Source organism: Narcine bancroftii, chromosome 4 (assembly GCF_036971445.1).
Source record: "Narcine bancroftii isolate sNarBan1 chromosome 4, sNarBan1.hap1, whole genome shotgun sequence".
Classification (NCBI taxonomy): domain Eukaryota; kingdom Metazoa; phylum Chordata; class Chondrichthyes; order Torpediniformes; family Narcinidae; genus Narcine; species Narcine bancroftii.
In genome coordinates, this window is record NC_091472.1 from 186,589,262 (window position 1) to 186,610,956 (window position 21,695).

At 40.7% G+C, this 21,695-nt stretch overlaps 1 long non-coding RNA gene across 1 annotated transcript; it reads right to left on the reverse strand.

Annotated features, from left to right (window-relative positions):
• Positions 1–1,299: 1,299 nt before the first annotated feature.
• LOC138760010 (uncharacterized) lies at positions 1,300–21,418 on the reverse strand. The gene is made up of 3 exons (XR_011355325.1): positions 21,338–21,418; positions 2,842–2,978; positions 1,300–1,462 (listed from the first exon to the last, which is right to left on the reverse strand). It is a non-coding gene; the product is annotated as an uncharacterized lncRNA (long non-coding RNA).
• Positions 21,419–21,695: the final 277 nt, after the last annotated feature.

Consider the following 21,695-nt stretch of genomic DNA (forward strand, 5'->3'; position numbering starts at 1 on the left):
TGACAAAATGGCAAGCTTGATCTCTACTGTGTCCCACTTAAGTTGTTGCATCTCTCTCTTAATAACTTTGGGTTAATGTTCAAAAATAGAAGAGGTGATCTATTTCTCAGGTTGCATTCTTACATACATGTGGCTTGTTTTTTAAAGCATTAAAGTAGCAATGTATTTGCTTCAGAAAAACTAGAGGTTGGGCCTTCAGATGTATGTATTTCAACCATTGTTACATTGCTACAAAACAAACATATTACAAGACTCCTGTCCAACAGGATCACAGTTATAGTGTGCAGACACTATAATTTCAACTGTCTGTTCCATGCAGATACTTTGGTGATAATAGGAAGATTTGCAGCACAACATGATAGCGCTTGAGAGTGTTACCAGACATAGGAAGTAGAAAGTGGCTCCCTTCACGGTCTACTCCTGAAATTTAAACAAGTGGCTTTCCATGAACTGATACATGACAAAGAATTTACATTCCTTTGTGGAATTGTGGAATATCTCTGGCAGGCTCCCAGTCATGCTTTATTTTGCTTTGATAAAGTATATAGAGTATTTAAAGCAGGTTGAAACTGACCCTCAGTTCCATTTAAATGACCACCTGACCCTCACTCTCCAAGAAGTAAAGAGCTGACTTACATATTTTCTGATCCGCTAGTATAATTAGATAGGGAAAGAACCTGTCTCTGGGCAAGCCAAGTACAGAAAATTCAGCCGCCCAGCCTTGCTTTACATCCCAGATCATGTGCACTTGAACTTGATTCTAGAGTATGTGGTCTGCGCCCTTTATGTGTCTCCAAGCAACGGCATACACTTGACATTGCTGCACTGAGATCATTCACGTCCATGCAATCACGAGGAAGGTTCGCCAGCGGCTACACTTGGCGAGGTATCTGAGGAGATTCGGTGTGAAGACTCTCCACAGATGTACCGTGGAGAACATTCTTGCTGATTGCGTCGTTGCCTAGTATGGAGGTGCTAACTTTCAGGGCAAGAATAAACTCCAGAGGGTTGTTAGCCTGCGACATCAAAGGCACCAGATTTCATTCCATCGGTGACATCTACTTGAGGTGCTGTGTTTAAAAAACCAGCCTCAATCCTCAAGGACCCCCCACCCCCCAGGCCATGCACTCTTCACTCAGCTACCATCGGGAAAAAAAGTACAGAAGTCTAAAGCTGAGCACTCAACGGCACAAGGACAGCTTCTTCCTCAATGCCGTCAGGTTCCTGAATAATCAATGAACCAAAGACCCTGCCTTACTTTTCGTGTACTGTTATTTTTACTTTTCATAATAATGTTGTAAGGTAGTTATAGAACGACGCTGCTGCAAAGCACCGAATTTCTTGACTTGTTCATGACAAAAAAATTTTGATTCTGCTTCCTCCAAGTCTTTGTACAATTGCATTGCTCCAGTGTAAATGCTGTCAAGCTTCGACCCATCCACAATCAATGAAAACATTATCCCTGTTGAAAATGGATGAACGATTTGAGTACATATGCAAAATGTTAAATTAAAAAAACATTATAACTTCTCCTTCAATTTGTCCAAACTATAAACATCCTTTTGCTAACGCTGTGCTCAGTTAGCATGGCTGTAGAAGAAGAGCTGACCCCCACACAGACACTTCTCAGTGGGACCACTGCTGACTTTCTAATGAATGGAGAGGGTGCGCTGAACATCAGATGGTGTGTGTGAGCACATTAGGCCACTCTGTCTACCGTCCCCAGATCTTTCCCTCCTCTTTTGTTATATTGAACCGACAGGACAGATGGTTGATGGGGTGAATAAAGAAGGCGTAAGTAAGTAGCTCATTCTGACCTCTGGTCATGGGGGTAAATGTGACATTAAAAGTCACATGAATGGAGGAACCTATTTAAATCCTTCTTGACTCTGATTACGTTCAGCATGATTTACATAGGTAAGAGAACTCAGAATTAAAAATCACTGATGTAACCCACAAGTTGGAATCTATTCTTGGGTGTGTGGACCACTTGTTATGGCTCATGTGCTGAGATCAGATTTTAGTTCCCAGGTTACTTAAATTTTATATAAAGTGGGTTAAACCGCAACTGTGAAATTACCAAGGTGGAGCCAGAAATAGGAGAGCAGCTGCCAGGAGTGTCAGTGGACAGGAAGCAATTCCCTGAGCCGTTCGATTATTGATATGCAGAGAATATCAATAAGTTTCCCCTCAAGGAACTCACGGTTCCTCAGGTACACAACATCTTGAAGGCAAAGAGCATTGTGGGTGAGAAGGCAAGGTGCATTGTGGGTCTGGAAGCAAGAAGGGCTTGTCTATTTATGGGGTTGCTATGGAGATGGTCTGGGGCATGACCATAAGAGGAAACTGGTATTCAGCATCAGATAGTCAATGAACAGGTTGGGGATGATGAAAGGTAGGCATCATTATTATTAATATTACCACCATTATTCTATGATTATAGGGCGGCATGGTTGGTATGGGGGTTAGCACAATGTCTTTACAGCACCAGCAATTGGAACTGGGGTTCGAATCCCATGCTGTCTTTTTATGTTCTCCCTGTGTCTCTGCGTGGGTTTTCCTCGGGGGCTCCGGTTTCCCCCCACCATTCAAAATGTACAGCAGGTGTAGGTTAATGGGGTGGCACGGACTCGTGGGCCGAAATGGCTTGTTATGCTGCTGTACGACTAAATTTTAAAAAAGAAACCCAGCTGGAAGGAGATGTAATGATGGAGCTGGGAGCCAGACTCTTCATTGCCATTCCTCCTGCAGGACACCAACAGCACACTCAATCTTTTCCTTTCCCAGCCCCTCCAAGTCATGAGGATAGACTCTATTGAAGCGCGATCAGTGTCCACTTACAGTCTCAGAGGCAAATGATGCTCACATATGGGTTTGATGCCATGCTTAGCCTGGTGCTCCATTTTCATCTTAGGTTAGATAGTTAATGGTTTGATTCCTAGATGTCATCCATCTACCTGGCCTGATGGTTCATTCTGCTGTGAGACAGAAGATTTGGTGGACTAGTGAGTTACCTTTTCTCTACCAACAGCTGTTCCAACACTGTGTATATGCTGTACTCTCTCATAGTGTAAGCACTTTAATCTTTACCTGAGAAAGTACATGAAAGCATTCTGTCTGTCTGATGGATTAAACAATGTAAGGGAACATTTTAGGGAAAAATAGCCAAACCACCATTTATCCTAAAACCTATATAAACATCCACTTTATTAATGTCAGATCTGAATAATAATAATTTCTTAATCACCATTTCTCATGTTATAAATAAAATTCCCCAACATCTTAAATAATTTGTCATCCACTGAGTACCAACATGTAAGGTGATTAGAGTGTTCTGGAAAAATAGAAGTACTGCAGCTGTTGGCCTCTTGAGCAAACGATTAGAAGAAGGAGGGTCTCAGCAGCCATGGAGAGGAACAGACAGGCAACGCTTTGGTTTTCTGCCCTTTCTTTAGATTCTAAATTTTAACTCAAGTGTTATATTCAGTGTGGCATTGTCCTGACATAATCAATCCTGATGGCTCCAATGGTTATGCAGTAATACCACATCTCAAGGTTATAGTGGATGTGTTGGAATGTTTTGGAAAAATCCAGCAGATCTGAATCGCTGCCTGCTCCATCAGTTGAATGTAAACATTTACACAGACCACTTGTATGGTCATCTCAGGGATTGCAATCGTCCATTCATTATAGGCCGGTAGCAAACCATGTTGGTGACGGAAATCTGTGCTGATCCTGGGTTGCTCGAACAAGAAGGACCACAGGCGCCTGTTTAATGCAAACATGGACTGATCACTGATCTGGGTCATCCTCTACTTTTGGAATAAGCATTGTAGACGATTTCAGGCTCAATATAAATTGAGGATTAATCTAAATGTTAGATTGGGAAAGACTTTAAAAGAATTGTCAATAGGAATTGATCTTTCTAGGCAATTAATTAAAATAAGTATTTTCACATTGAACTGTTGGAGAGGAATGCAGATCATAATGCTGATATTATCTGATACATTATGTAATACATATTTAAAGATGAGAATGAAGACCTTTGTGCTTGGCCCACTTCAAGGAGAAAATCATTTGGTCGCACTTCAGGGTTCCTTCCTCATTCCTTTCACTTTTTTTCCCTTCAGCATGTATATCAAATTCACTTCTGAGGGTGCCCATTCAACCTCCATCCAACAGTCTGTAAGGCTGCTCATTCCAAGTTCCAACTGCTAGATTCATACAATTTTTGCATGCTCCTATTTTATCACCAAAAACCTGTTCCCTCTCTTCATTGACTGCCGCAGTCACTGAAGCAGCCTCTCATTACCCATTCTCTATCCAATCCTCTATATTTGTTTTTTAAAATTTAGATATACAGCACGGTAACAGGCCATCTCGGCTCACGAGTTCATGCCGCTCAATTTACACCCCATTCACCTACAGCCCCAGAACCTTTTGAACGGGGGGGGGGAGGAAACCAGAGACCCCGGAGAAAACCCACGCAGACACAGGGAGAACATACAAACTCCTTACAGATAGCATGGGATTCAAACCCTGGTCCTGTCCCGATCACTGCCGCTGTAAAGGCAGCCCTAAATTCCTCTTTCAAATGTCCATCAAATAATGCACCTTCACCCAAATCTATAGGGGTTAGCACCTCAATTCGTTCATGCCAAAATCCCACATCCAAATAATCACCCCACCAAAACTCTACTCCATCAAATTAGGAAAGTCCTGAACGAAATCTAATGATCCAACTAGAAAAGTTCAAGAGTTTCTCTTTTCAAAATTCAATCTTGTTGCAAATCGATTAAATGAATAAATGGGTGCCAGCAAGTAGAGTCAGTGCTTCACAGCTCCAGTCATCCAGATTCGATCCTGATCTCTGGAGCTGTGTGGAGTTTGCATGTTCTCCCTGTGACCACATTGTATTCCCTCTGGGTACTTTATTTAAGACACAATTAAATAAACCTTCGAATCATAAAGGACTTAAAAACTGGCAGGTAAGGAGCTGAATCCATGACAGAGCAGCCATGATCTTATTGGATGATGGAGCAGGCTTGATGGCCTATTCCTGCTCTTATTTATTATGGTCCTTATGCTCCAGTTTCCTCCCGCATTCCAAAGAGATGAGAGTTGGTAGATTAAAATTAGCCACTGTAGGTACCCCTTGTGTAGAGGTGAATAATAAATGAATTTTATTTTATTTAGACATACAGCATGGTAACAGGACCTTCCAGCCCATGAGTCCGTGCCACCCAAATACGGAAATTAGTCTTCAGATTTCAGATATATTGTCAGAGTACATACATAACATCAATTACAACCCTGAGATTCTTTTTTCTTTCTGTGGATGAGGCAGAATTACTACTTATTGATAGTGCAAAAAAAACATACACAATGTACATGTAAACAAATAAACAAATGTGAAGAATTGTGCAATACAGAGATAAGAACCACAGACAATAAAGTGCAGAAGTGAGAGTCCTTAAATGAACCCCTGATTGAGTTTGTTGTTGAGGAGTCTGATGGTGGAGGGGGAGCAGCTGTTGCCCTGAACCTGCTGGTAGGTGCCTTGTGACCCCTATACCTCTTTCCTGATGGCAGCAGTGAGGGCAGAGCATGTGTTGGGTGGTGTGGAACCTTGATGGTTGCTGCTGCTCTCCGATGGCAGTGCTCCCTGTAGCTGTTCTCGATGGGGAGGGTTTTGCCTGTGATGTCCTGGACTGTGTCCACTACCTCTTGCAGGGGTATTGGTGTCCCCATACCAGACTGTCATGCAGCTGGTCAGTACACTTTCCACCACACATCTGCAAAAAGTTGCCAGGGTTTCTGATGTCATACCAAACTTCGACAAACTCCTGAGGAAGTAGAGGTGCTGGCGTGCTTTCTTCATGACACCATTAGTGTGTTGGGTACAGAAAAGATCATCTGAGATAGTGACTCCTGAGAACTTAAATTTGCTCACCCTCTCCACCACTGGATCATACACGTCTGGCTTTCCCTTCCTAAAGTCAACATTAAGTGCCAAATTATTGTTGGTGTACCATTTGGCCAAGTTTTAAACCTCACTCCTGTATGCTGAACTCATCGCCTCTTTTGATATAATCCATTACCATGGTACCATCAGTGAATTTGTAGATGGTGTTACTGTTGTACCGAGCCACACAGATATAGGTGTAAAGTGAGTAGAGTAGGGGGCTAAGAATGCAGCCCTGTGGTGCTCCTGAACTGATGGAAATTGTGGAGGAGATGTTTTTACCAATCCTCACTGATTGTGGTCTGTAGGTGAGGAAATCCATGATCCAATTACACAGTGGGGTGTTGCTGATCAGTTTTGAGTGAATGATAGTGTTAAATGCCAAACTGTAGTCAATAAAGAGCAGCCTGATGTCTGCATCTTTGCTGCCCAGGTGTTCCAGGGGTTTGTGTAGAGCCAGTGAGATGGGCAAATTGGATCCATGTCGCCACTTAGACAGGAGTTGATATGCTTCAACACCAGCCTTTCAAAACACAACATCACTGTCGATGTGAGTGCAACCTGCATACGTTAGAATCTGGGGGACATTGGTAGGAATATTGGGAGAATAAAATGGGATTAGTTTAGGATTGGAGTAAATGACTCTTTGATATTTGTCATCTGAAGAGCCTATTTCCGTATGAATGATTCTCTGATTACGAGAAGTGTAAAACTTTGTGAACAAAACAACGTCCACTGCAAATTGTGCCATATGAATCCAAATCCCTCCCTTTAATCATGGGACTAAATTCCCTTCTGGTGCTTGGAAATGCTGACGGTGGGAAGCAATTTATTTATTTACTTACAGTGGAAACCAATTTTAACTATTGAAACCCGTGCTGCTCAGATGCACCCAATTAACCGACCAACCACTGTATGTTTTTGGAGGGTGGGAGGAAACCGGAGCACATTGAGAAAACTCACTCAGGTCATGGAGAGGATGTACAAACTCCTTACACTATATTCAAACTCAGTGTGGCTATGTCAATAGCCCCTTTTAAACTGCAGCACCTGGCTAGCCCTCCTGAGACTGGGTGCAATTACTGGGGCAAAGGTGCTGGGAGCAGGCAGATTGAATAAATCGTCAACCCGGGATCCTGCCCGTCATGATGCATCACGCACTCACCGGAAGTACTGCCAGATGTTCGGATGCTGGCTGTCTGGTGACACATGCACACTAGCGCTGACGTCACCAGAATAAGCGGGTCGGCCATTTTTGTTTCAAATCGGCCGTGGATGTTACCTAGGTAAAGTTTAACTGGGTTCCCTGACTACCTGATGTAGGTCATGGACCGGGTTGAACTCCGACAGGGTTGACTGGGTCAGACGCTTTCTAACTGATGTGTAACTGGGGTGGTAGCTGGGCAAATTGGTCGGTTAACCCCATTTTACACAGCAATTTGAAAGGGCCTTTTGGCTACTATCTGCAGAAGTCTCATGTAAAGAAATACAGAGGCCACACTGCAAGATGCAAATTACTAGTTAGCCACAGAAAGGATAGCCAGAGGTATTTAAAAGAGCCTCCAGAATTCTGGAAAAGGTCTTCTGGACAAATGAGACCACAATTAACCTGATTCAGAATGATGGCAAAAACAAAGTGTGGAGGCATAAAGCAGTGGCTTTCAAACTTCTCCCCTAAACTCACATTCGACCTGAAGCTATCTCTATGCCATAAGTCCTCTGTGATTAGTAAGGGATTGCTTAATGTAGTATGTGGGTGGGAAGAGAAGGTTGAGAATCACTGCTCTAGACCTAATTGATACTGAAATATTTTGCTTGAGAAAAATTGTCACTGGCCCATTTCCTTTGGAGTTATGAAATGGTGCACATAACGTGTCAATTAGGTATGATTAAAACAGTGGTTTTCAAACCTTTTTCTTCCCACCCACATACCACCTTAAGCAATCCCTTACTAATTACAGAGCACCTATGATATAGGGATTGTTTAAGGTGGGGGGATAGTTTGAAAGCCACTGGCATAAAGGAACTGCCCAAGATCCAAAACATGCCACCTTTTGCCATGATTTGCATCTTGCAGTGTAGACTCTGTATTAGATTATGTCTTCAACCACTGATAGTTCCGAAATGTCAGGTGAGCACTCCTACTTCATGTTGGGCCATCCATCCAAGATGTTTTTTCTCAGTTGTCTCAGTGTTTCATCTTTGTTTGTCTCTGACATTATGAACTCCATTTTTGCATCTGATATGAGCAGTACACTTGTGATCATGTCCATGAAGGCGTTCACATCTTCATCCATTTTGGTGTTTGCTGGCTCTCATGTCAACAGCTCTAGACTACATGTCTGCTGTGTATATTAGTTTACCCGGAGTGTATGCCACATTCAGTGTATAGTGTTGCAGCCTAATCATCATTCTTTGTATTCGAAGTGGACATTCATTTAATGGGTTTTGGAACAATACAATCAAGGGCTTATGGCCAGTCTCTACACTGATTGCTTGTCCTGACACAAACTGATGAAATCTTTCACAGGTGTATGTGATGCTGAGCAGCTCCTTTTTAATTTGAGCATATCACATCTCCACGTCTGTCATTGAGCGTGATGCATACGCAATGAGTTGCCAGTCATCATATTTTTGCAGAAGAACTGCACCGAGCCCACTATGTGGTCTGATGATATCTTGATGGGTCTCACTGGGTTGTAAAACCTCAGAACTGGTTCCTCTGTGAGCAGTTTCTTTAGTTCCCTCCATGACTTTTCATGGTCACGATCCCATTCCCATTCAATGTTCTTTTCTGTTAGTCTTAATGGAGCTGTCTTTTCTGAGAGGTTGGATATGAATTTACCCATATAGTCGACCAGTCCATTAAACCTCTGTATGTCCTTTTTGCATTGTGCCCTTGGCATGTTCCCAATGGCGGACACCTTTCTGGGATCTGGTCTGATGCCCTCACTGCCAATAATATCTCCTACAAATGATAGTTCTGTCACCCCAAGCTGGCATTTCTCTCTATTCAGCTTCAGGTTTCCTTTCCTTGTTGCTTCCAGCACTTAGTCTCTCATAATGCTCCATTCTTGAGGTTCCCAATAGTATGATGTCATCCATTAAGGTATCAACTCTGTCCTGGTGCTCATAGACCATATGGATAGTTTTGTGATACACTTCAGGAGCTAAGGCAATTCTGAATGGTAACTTTAGGAATTTGTATCTGTCAAATGGACTATTGAACGTGCCTGAACTTGCTTCATCCAATTTTATCTGTCAAAATCCTGATGAAGCATCTAACTTGCTGAAAAACTTTGCATTTGCCTCACGCATTCGAAGCTTAAACTGTTCTCTATTGCTCTGTTTAGATCTCTTGGATCCAGGCAAATTCTAAGCTTTCCATTCTTTTTGTCCACAACAATTGGTGAACTCATCCACTTCATTTCTATTTTCTGAATCACATTCAGGCTTTCCATCCTGTCCAACTCTGCTTTTAGTTGTTTTTGAAGCACAAATGGAACTCTTCTGCATGGATGTATTATTGGTGGCGCACATTTATCCACTCTGATCATGTGTTCTCCTGGAAGGTGGCCTAGACCCTGAAATAGGTCATTGTACTCCTTCATGGTTCATCATAGACTGGCTCTCCTTCGCTTTCCACAACAAGAACTCCTTTTATCAGGTTCATTTTCTCACAGGCTGTTAAACCTAGTATGGCCTGTGCATTCTTTAGTACCACAATGAATGCTAGCATGTGCTCTTTGTCCTTGTGTTTCACTTTGACCATACATTCTCCTTGCACTGGTATATCAGTAACTGAATATCCTGTCACCTTCACTTTTGTTCCATACATCTTTGATCTGGGTCTAATCTTAAAATCAATCTCTAATATGACATTAATTTGTGCTCCAATTTAATTGAAATGTATATGTCGTTCACTTTTAAATCAACATCCAGTCTCTGTTTCTTTCTTGTTTTCATTCACAACATCTTACATAGAATTCCTTTATCTCCCTTTCAACTACTGCAGTAACTTTGCTTTGTTGCACTTGGTTCCTGCAGCAATGGCATAACAGTTCCTTTTGTTGCACATATAGCATGTTTTACCATATGCTGGACAGATTTTTTTGGTAGGCCTTGTGTACCACATTGACCACATGGGTTTCAATTGTCCCTTTCATTTTTGTTCACTGGCCATGCCTTTCTTTCCACTCTGATGCTTTTTTTGTTAAACAGTTATGGCCATTCTTGCTCACTGCATCCATGTTGCAGCTAGTTTCACTGAACAGCTCTTTTGCCTGCAATATTACAGTTTCTGTAGCCCTACAGAGTGCTATGGCTTTTTCCAGGTCTAGATTTTGCTCTCTTAGCAGTCTTTCCCTTACACTATTGTCTAGAATACCACACTCAAGTCTGTCTTTTATCAGCGAGTTAGTCAGTTCACCAAATTCACACATTTTGCTTCTGTTTCTAAATTCAGTCACATACTGATCAATGATTTCTTCCATTTTCTGTAAACATGAAAAATCTGTGCCTCTCAAACATCACATTACATTTAGGTATGCAGTATCCCTCAAAATGTTCCATTATTTTTTCCTTTTTGTCTTCTTCAGCAGCAAATGTGAAGTTATTATACACCGCCAGGGCGTCATCACTCACCACATGTAAGAAAACTGATGCTTTCACTTTATCACTTTTCTCATCAGCTCCGACTGCCACCAAATACAATCCAAAATGCTGTTTAAATCTGTTCCAATTTTCAGCCATGTTACTTGTCAGCTGATATTTCGCTGGTGGATGTAATCCTTCCATGTTTCACTGTGTTAGTTTCTCTTCACTGATCAGTTGCTGACTTTAAATTTTACCTTTTAAATTATTTCCTTCTAATTTCCTTCATCCCACTTCTGACACCATGTTCCATCTTGTATTTGTATGTGTGAGTTATTAGGCAACACATGGATGAAGGAAAAGGTTCTTTACTTTAAAGATGATATAAACAGCACATGAGGCAGGCCAAGAGGCTGCAAGTCTCCATTACAGATCTTGCATACTGTGTGTCAGCCCCCTGCTGGCAGCCAAGTCTAATCAAACAGGAACTATTATCAAGGCCTTGCTAGTGGTCATGCAAACATGATCACTATCATTACACATACCAAAGACAGAGATTATGAATGTGATGGGAGATAAGGACTTGGATGTAATATCTATCACCCAAACAGTTGTACTCAGAAAATATGAGGGTCTAAAGATGGATAAATCCTGTAGTACAGAAGGGCTGCATTCCAGAGTACTGGAAGGAAGGGCAGAAGATATGGTCGAGGCTTTACTGATAATTTTCCAAAATTCTCTAGACTCTGGGTAGGAAGATGATGACTGCCACACCAACATTCAAAAAAGGTTGTAGGCAAAAGGAAGAGGTTATAAACAAGTTAGTCCCCGTAACCACTTCTGCAGCATCATTTTCCAGCAGTCCGACGTCCACTCGTGCCTCTATTTTACTCAGTTAAAAGGTTCAAAGTTCAGAATCCATATCAGAGTACATATATGACTTCGCATTCAACCCTAAGACTTTTTCCTGTGAGCTTTTTATACTCTTTAAATATCTGAAAAATCTTTTCTGTTCTTGGCTGGCTTATTTTCATATTTCACCTTTTCTCCTCATGACTTTTTTAATTAATGCCTTTGTTGTTTTTTTTTTAAAAAGCTACCCAATCTTCTGGCTTCCTGCTAATTTTTACCCTCTCTTTTGCTTTCACACTGTCTTTGACGTGCCTTGTCAGCCTCGGGTTTTTCACCCTCCCTTTAGAATGCTGCTTCTTCTTTGGGATGAAACGATCAAGTGTCTTTCAACTTATTCCCAGAAGCTCCTGCCATGGTTGCTCGACCATCTTTCCTGCAAGGCCCCCCTCCACTCAACTTTGGCCAGCTCCTCTCTCATGCCTCCATAGTTATCTTTACTTAACCGTAATGCCAACACATCTCATTTTAGCTTCTCCCACTCAAACTGCGGAGTCAAAGCTATCATATTGTGATCACCACTTCCTAATGGTTCTTTCATCTTAAGCTCCCTAATCAAATCCAATTCATTGCACACCACCAAATATAGAATTGCTTTTTTCTCTAGAGGGCTCGACCACATGCTGCTCTAAAAAGTCATCTCGTGGGCATTCCATAAATTCTTTCTCTTGGGATCCAGTGCCAAACCAATTTTCCCAGTCTGCCTGCATATTGACATCCCCCTTGACCACTGTAACATTGCCTGTTTTTACATGCCTTCTCTCACTCCTGTTATAATTTGCACCCGACATCCAGGCTGCTATCTGAAGGCCTGTATGTAACTCCCAATCAGGGTCTTTTTACCCATGTGGTTTCTGAGCTTTACCCATCCTCTGATCCTAAGTCCCTTCTCACAAGGGATTTGATTTCATTTTTTTTAACCAACAGAGCCGTCCCACCCCACTCTCTCCATCTGCCTGTCTTTTCAATAGGATCTGTATCCTCGGATGTTTAGCTTCCAGCTGTGATCCTCATTCAGCCATATCTCCATTATGACCACACTGCATAGATATAACTGTGCTTTAACCTAATCTATCTTGTTTGGTACACTGCATGCATTTAAACTCCATACCTTCAGTCCTATATTCACCACCCTGCTCTCTGTGTTGCTTGAATTTACATTTCTGTCCTATCTTTTATTCTGGAGACTTCAATAACATCTCCTGCACTCTCCTTCCCTTTAACATTATTCAATCTGTTGAACTCACCCACCTGCTAAAGCCCTAGTCACAGTCCTAGTTATGTATTATGGTTATTTACCCTAATTTGGAAGTTTAATTTACTGGAGTTTATCAGCAAATGGAGTGAGTATTCCTTTGCATTTAATTTAAAAAGTCATACAGCCAGTGAAGTGATCATTTGCTCCAGTATAATAAAAGGGATTAGTCCTTTATGCACAAGGCCTTCTCCATTTGTTAGTGATAAGGAAGTGATTAAAAGCAGCAAGGGCAGACTGGAATAAACAAATCTTTTGTAAAGATATGGGACTAAATTCAAGAGCCCCCAGAAATGGCATGGAGTTTGGAATATGTGATTAATCCATGCCTGTTGATTGCAATGCAGGCAAAATGCCAATTTCACACAGCCTGCACATTTCAAAGATTTCAATGTCCTTCCAGCACTAACGTCACAGATGATTGTCTGTTTGTATCAGCAGAGTGGACGTTCTGAGTGTTTAGCTTCAGTCAAAGATAACCTGTTTAAGTTTGGCATTATTGTGGTTGGAGCTCGGGTGTCAGCCATGCTGGAAGTGAAATTTACCTGGGAACATTGGGATAGGAGGGTGAGAACTTGTAGCTTGCTGCAGTGGAGGAGGTACAAAGTAGGAGAAAATCCAGAAGATGTCAACAGACCATCTAGAGACAAACTCAGAAGGGAATGGGTTCAGATAACCATGGAGTTTTTTTGCCAAAAGTCAGATGCTAAGTATCTACCTGCAGAAACGCTGGAAGTTCAGTAACCTCACAGGGCCACTCAAAGTCAACGAATACTATTAACTCTCAAGAGCACCACTGGCAGAAGCTGCTGGTCAACTCACTGCACCAATGTAACCAACTTGCCATTGAATGTTGTTTAATGTCAGGCTTTGCCAACTATGCATAATTCTAATGCAAGACAAAACTGCATATGGCGGGGGCCTGAAGTGTAAACAGAACATTCAGTGGAGCAAATAGCATCTGTAGAAAGAGAAGCTGAAGTAATGCTTCAATTCAGAATCCCATCATCAGTTCTTTTTTCTGAATGTGTTCTCTGACTTCCAGCATTTTCAATTTTAAATCTAATGCTCTTTAATCCCTTTAACCTAAAAAGTATCTGACACCATCTGTTCATTAAATGTGCCTTTAGATAGACAGTGAATGTGATTCTCGAGTTTAAGAGAGCTCTAACCTCCAGAACCTGGGAGCTAATGATCATTATTTTTGTCATTTACTACATTTAGAATGTAACTTTGTTGACAGAGAATTGCCAATTTGTCAAACACCCCTCACAGAAATGAGGACCCCAGCGAGGAACAAACTCACAACCCCTGGTTAACAAGACCAGTGCTCTAACCACTGAGCTATGGGATCATTCATTCTCAGTAGTTTTACATTATTAAGGGTTGACTTGAAATGTGTGATACTTATTCTCACTGGGTTTTTTGTTTTGAAATATTTTCAGAAACCAATTAAAATGTATCTCCCAAAGTTTTACTCGCTTAAAATCATAAGATCAATAGAAAAACAGAGGTTTATTGGTGTGAGGTAGGGAAACAATTAGATCAGTGGTTCTCAACCTTTTTCTTTCCACTCACATACCACTTTAAGTAACCCCTATGCCATAAGTGCTCTGTGATTAGTACGAGATTGCTTAAGGGTGGTATATGAGTGGGAAGGGAAGGGTGAAAACCACTGCTCTAGTCCCAATTGTTACTGAAATATTTTGCTTGAGAAAAATTGTCATTGGCCCATTTCCTTTGGAGTTATGAAACCGTGCACATAACGAGTCAATTAGGTTCGAATGAAACAGTGGTTTTCAAACTTTTTCTTTCCACCCACATACCACCTTAAGCAACCCCTCACTAATCACAGAGCACTAATGGCATAGGGATTGCTTAAAATGGTATGTGAATGGAAAGAAAAAGGTTGAGAACTACTGAATTAGATTGTTACAGAGTAGGTTTAGATAAGATTGTGAACTGTATAGCTTGTACTCTTCTATAGTGTTCCATGAGAGATACATCTTCCTCAGCTCTTGAAAAGATTAATGAAAAGTTTATGTTTCCAGTTAAGGAAATAACAGAAAAGAACATTTTAAATGTGTGCGATTTCTAAAAATGCAGTTTCTTTAGTGGCAATGGCCAATAGCATTTGTGATGATGAGAAATAATGACTCTATTGCTTTTCATGCAGCCAGCGACATACTTGACCAGACTAAATGTCAAAGTATTCAAGATTCCAGCTTTGAAGTCCATAATGTTGTGAAAAAAATGGGTGAACGATTCTTGACAAGAATCCGTATCTGTTAATGTTGCATGCGTCTTTTGTCAAAGGATGAGATCATTCACTTTGCTCCACAGTTCAGGAATTGCTGTATGTAGCTGATGTTCTACAGATCTGTTTTTGTTGTTTGAGCATTTTGTGAGATGAAAATAACTTCCTTACCAGCACAGTTGTATTGGAAGCTTCACTTCTTCCTCTTAGTGGTCTACTGCATTGACCCATACTGGCTTACTTTCATGTCTGAGCCATTCTTTAAGACATTGCTCTTTCAAAACTGATGTTAAAGTTTCCAGTGCTTCTCAACCCTTTTCTTTTCACTCACACACCACTTTAAGTATTCCCTATGCCATAGGCGCTCTGTGAGGGATTGCTTAAGGTGGTATGTGGGTGGAAAGAAAGGGTTTGAAAACCACTGTTTTAGTCATACCTAATTGACTCGTTATGTGCACAGTTTCATAACTCCAAAGGAAATGGGCCAATGACAATTTTTCTCAAGCATAATATTTCAGTATCAGTTGGGAATAGAGCAGTGATTCTCAACCTTCTCTTCCCACTCACATGCCACCTTAAGCAATCCCTTACTAATCATAGAGCACTTACGAAACAGGGATTACTTAAAGTGGTTTGTGAGTGAGAAGAAAAAGGTTGAGAACCACTGTGTTAAACAGTCTACTGAAGTGAATATTGTGGGGGTGATAAAACAGGTGACCATTGCTCATTTTGTGCTAATAACACTAGACAAGGAAGATTTTTCTTCTTGAACAATTCTGGGCGTATCTTATGGATTTTGGGCTGCTGATCACGAAAATCAACATTTTCCTATCAGTTTTTTTTTAGACATAACTTATTATTGTGATTTCCTGTCCTATTTTAAGTCTGCTTCAAGCATGCAAGACCATGAAGTGCAATATGTCATTGAAAATTCATTTTCTGCATTCACACTTGGACGTCTTCCCTGCTGATCTTGGCACAGTCAGTGACAAACATGGTGAAAGGTTTCACCAGGACATTGCAACCATGGAAAAGCAGCATCATGGCAATTGGAATCCATCATTACTGGTCGATTATTGTTGAACACTGAGATGAGAGGCATCAGATGCAGAGTACAAATGAAAATCAGCAGCAAAACATTCTTAGGTCAGTTGAACAAATACAATGAATTTGTTTAATAGCATCATTATGCAATTAAACATGCTAAATTCAATGAGAGTTCATTTAATGTTTCTCGAACTTCCTATGCAATGCAACAAATCTGAAATTATCTTTGTGTTGAGCTTGAAATTGTCTATCATTATCCCGAATATTTTTTCAGGAAGGAAACCTTTTGAAAAAAACTTGTTGACTGGTGTTACGAGCCCAAAGGACCACAAAACCCAGCAGGAATATATATTCACCACGACAAATGAAAACAGAATCAAACTTTAACTAATCTCAATTTTTAACTTACTTAACTTAACCCAACTTAACCCCCTTCTAATTCTAAGCGCACGTGTGCGCAATGTGTGTGTCAAAATAAGAAAGTTCTTTGATTTACAGTCCAATCTCACTTCTCAATCCTGGTTGCAGGCAATTCTTATACTGTGCACAGAATTTAACATGTATGAAGTTCACCAGGCTTTGGTGCTTGAAAGGTAAATGGTTACTGCTCAGGAAGGTTCTTGTCGGTTTGGTAGAGAGAGATGTGTGGTTCCAGGATTTCTGCAACTGAGATACCACCATTAGTCACCTCAATGTCTCGCTGATGAAACTTGCCCCATCAGGGTTCTCCAAATAATAATCTCTTTCTTTCAGGTTACCACAGAGATCCTTTCTGTTCCTCTTATTCCAAGAGAAACACTAGACAGCTCATTTTCTCCTCTTCCATGACACACAAGAGTAGGCTGTCCTCCACTCTGGAGCTTCTGTTTCAGTTCCAACAGGCTTTTCCTAGCTGACACTGTTCAGTCTCTCCCTCTCCCTCTGAGACACTGACTCTCAAACTGCCAGAAAGCCCGTGTGACTCTCCCTCTCCTTCTTGCAAAAAACACCTGACCTTTGTTAGGTCTGCTTTGTTCATGAATGAGTGAGACAAACACCAGACTGAGTCGAAATCAGGGTTCTTTGTTCTTTATTACCGGATTGTAACACTTGCAACTAACCATGTTAGTCGGAGAATGCATTCTGCCGTTATCAGCAAAATGGTGATTTTTTATACCCTTGGATACGTGCTTAGAACATCATCATATCATTACTTGTCCAATGACTAAAACTGTTGCTATCCTTTCCCTGCTAGCTTCCTGCCTCTCAATCCATCAATGTCTCTCTTATCTTGTAAGTACAAGGATGCATTCACATCTTGTTACAGCCCTGTACAGGGTAACTCCTTACACATTCCCATCTCATGATGTTTTACCTTACACCTTCTCCAGCAAACAATAGAAGTCAGTCTTCTGGTTCATCTGTTGTTTTTAGGTAAAAAAGAACCAATTAGTGACTTTTCTGTGATCACTCCAAAACTCTGCAAAGAGCTATCAATAGACATCATGTCTCCTGCTTGTTGCTTTAAAGACAATAGTCCATTTATTTCCACAGTTTCTGTAAAGTCACTCATAATATGAATTCTCCAGTATTTTCAAATAAGATCTGTTTTAAAGTATGTGTATGTAATCTACTCTATCTTTTCCAATTAATCTCCCAAAAATATTCCTAAATATTCTGCCAAATCTGGTGTCACCAATCTAGGAAGTTGAACCAATTCTTAGCAAGCAAGGAGGAAGAGAAAGTGGTGGAGAAAAGGAAGAAACAAGAGTGAACCTAAAAAATAGAGACAGGAGTATGCTATGCCCTGTTGTTCATCAGGACTTTGGTTCATCTGCTTATTAGCTTCAGCTCCACATTCCTGAATGATCACCATTTTTGTACTGTACAAAAATATATTAATCTCAACCTTGAATAGATTAATCAGTTCACATCCACAGCATCTGACATAGAGCTTTCCAAAAATTCATGACTCTTTGAGCTAAGGAATTCCTCCTCATCTCCATCTGAACTGAGCATCTCTTTATCTTGAGCCAGGTTGTAGAATTTTTCCCCATCAGAAATACCTCTCACCATCCAACCTGCCAACTCACCTCAAAAAAATCTTGTGTGTTTCATTAAGATTCATATTCCAGAGAGCGTTAATTCAATCTCTCTATGTAAAGCAATCCTTTCAGCTTGAGAACTTATCGAGTGAGACTTGTCTGCACTGTCCATAAATCAAAAATAATGCCTCGCTAAATGGATAGGTTTAAAAATAGAAATATTGCTTCATGTGATTTCACTAAAGAGTTCCCCTTCTCTTGCACATCAAGGCAGCAGTGCTGGAGTGGGTGAAGATTGTGAAGTGTATTGGATGTGAAGAAGGCCATAGCTGAATGTTTCAGAAAAGGGCATCAACAGCAGAAGATTGATAAATAATAGAGACAGCACAAAATAGAGGAGACCTGACTGGCCCTGGCTTGCCTTGGAGGACCATCCAAGCTTAATGCTCTGCTAATTATCAAAGCAAAGTAGCAAATCTGAAAATAAACAGAAATACTCAACAGTTCGGGCAGCATCTGTGGTTCCAAGAACAGAGGTAACATTTCAGGTTCATGAATTCATTTTTTGACAATGTTCAGTCTTTCATATGGGTTCAACTATCTTTCATGAAGTTTCTCAGTTATTAAATCTGCTCTCACAAGACAAGGTTCCATGTATAGGCTGAAGGCGAGACTGTGCTTGGGTTTACCCCAGAACAGTTAAGTGTGCAGCCAATTTGCTCAAAATAACGGTCTATGTAATGACCAAAGGAAATAATTTTTGAAAGAAGGTGCAACACTTTCCAAGGACCCAACTTGATCAAATATATAGAGCAAGTGGGTAATAGTTATGAACAAATTATAAGCATGAATTAAATCTTGAATGGGTACAGCATTGCTGTACAGCAGGCTTAACTGATTTCCCGGTCTGGGAAATCACCTTCTTTCAAAAATTATTTCCTTTGGTCATTACATAGACCGTTATTTTGAGCAAATTGGCTGCACACTTAACTGTTCTGGGGTAAACCCAAGCACAGTCTCGCCTTCAGCCTATACATGGAACCTTGTCTTGTGAGAGCAGATTTAATAACTGAGAAACTTCATGAAAGATAGTTGTCTCTATCTGCAGTCCTTTTTTAAAAAAAAGTTGTTATTCAGCTACCTTTGTCCCACCACAATCTATTATCATGGTGTGACTCAGATAATGCTGTAGAAGGGTATTGAAGTAATAAACCATATATATGTCCATTAAATTATAAAAAAAGTCAAATTTTGAAGACCCCGGTCGACATTTACATGGATACTACTTTTGACTGTGGTAAGTATCTATGTTTTCAGAGGTATCAGGAGTTTGATGGGTGGGTGGCGGATGGGAAATCAATGTATGAGGTATCAGGAGTTCCAAAGGGCAGGCGGCTGGGATGGAGTGGGAAGTCCGCGGTCGAGGCATCGGGAACTCCGATAGCTGGGTGGCCAGGACTGGATGGGAAGTCCACGTTTGAGGCACCAGCAGCTCCAATTGGCGGGCGGCTGGGGCCAAGGTGAGAGATCAGGGTTTACTTTTACATGTGATATATGGAAAATAACAGATTTTTTGGCCAAAAATAGGGTGTCAACCTTTACATGAATATATACGCTACACCTTTGTTTAAAGTCCTCCTTGTGTGCATCAGTTAATAAAGAGCAGAGAAACTGCCGATAAAGAAAGTGCAGATCAGATGGAATGATGAGGAACAAATGGGGATGAACTCATTCCCCAGCACCTCAAGGGGTTCTACGAATTAGCCTTTATTCTTTCACTGAAAGACAATATTATCCCTGAGGATGTAGAATGGAGTTTTTCTGACTTTAAATTCTTTACTTTTTGTCTGTGCACATCCCTTACTTGGCAAACCATTTTATCTTTTAAGCCTTCAGTTCATATTGATGATAATAAAGAATGCTTCCATGGCAATTAATCATTTATTAATGTATTCAGATGCTTTTTGAATCCACCCTCACCATGTGCAAATATCTGCACAGACCCTTAAAGAAGGATTGGGGGCAGGGCTGCAGATTTGTTTAGTTCAGTCTTTGGATAATAAAGGAAGCCTTAACATCAAGGTCTTTACTCCAAGGCTGTAAATTCCTTACACTGTCCTTGGTAAGTAAGATAAGGTTGTTTGGATATAAAATACTACATGTAGATTAAGAAATTAGGAATACTGTTAAGCTTAAAACAATCAAAGCCTGACTACATTAAACCTCCTCTGTACTTTATTCACCCCCCTTTCAATGTTCTAACAAATGCAGTCATTTAATGGACATTACCACAAAGCTTACTGTTCCTTTGAAGCTCAATGTGCAATTGAATTCTGATTACTGTACTGTACATCTCTGAAAGTTTGAGCTGCATCTGATTTTAAGTTCATCTGCTATCAAATGTTCCTGCAGAGAAAACTATAAATAATTGTTTTCTAACAAGTTGGTTTGTACATTTTATCAAAAATGAAATGCTAACTTCTGGAAAGTTTCTGATGCAAATGCTTTTATATATATGTCCTTATATTCTGGCATCGTTTCATTATTTGAAAATGTCAGCAAACTAATAAGATCTACAAAATCTCACACTGCACTAAGCATAATTCCCGTTCATTAGTAGAAGGGATAGGCAATAATACTGCTAGAGTCTGTTCAATTAGCACTGAGAATTGCTAACGTGGTAGACTGTGATGTTATTAAAACACAATGCTGGAGAAACTTAGCAGGCCAAACAGTGAATTTATATATGGCAAAGATAAAGATACATCAGCAACATTTTGGGCTCAAGCCCTTCATCAATGGATGAGCAAAATGTAGGCAGGTGCCCAAATAAAATGATAGAGAGGGGCAGGGGAGGAGCACTCTTCCATAAGCAGATGGTAAAAGGCGGATAAGGGAGGGAGAGCAGTCCAGTAAACGGGGATGGGGAAATGGTTCCGTGAATGGAAAGGGAAGGAATGGAGAGCGGGATAAAAGGAGATAGAGGGATGGGGAAGAGAGAGAAAGAGAATGGGGAGTAGGCTAGCAGAAGCTGGAGAAGTTGACACTAATAAAATAACATGGCCATAGATGTTAACATGTCAGTGTTGTACATTTCCACATGACGATCAGACTTCTGACGCATTACCCTTGATAACCAATGGATGCTGTTGTTGGCCATGCCCTCTTCACTCTGCTGCCATTGGGAAAAAGATCAGGAGCCTAAAGACGAGGACTCAGCCACCACAAGGACAGCTTCTTCCTCTCTGCCATCAGATTCCTGAATGAATATGAACCACAGTTATTACCTCACTTTGTCTTTTTCTTTATCTTGCACTATTTAATTTTCAGCGTTTTGAAAAGTAGTTTATAGCAGTAGTTGCCCTGTGACGCTGCTGTAAAACAATGAATTTTGTGACATGTTCATGACAATTAATTCTGATTATGATTACCTGACTGACATCCAATAAATGAAGAATTGAGCTGCACAGAGACTGTCTCAGATGCTGCACGAACTGCCAAGAACCCATTATGTTGGGAAGATTGTGTGGACACATCAGTCTACAAGTATGCCCATTGTTATATCAGATAAAAACAAAAACATTTTTTCCCAAATTGGAAATTAATATTTAGTCATTTGCATGATCCAAGGAAGGAGACTAGTGT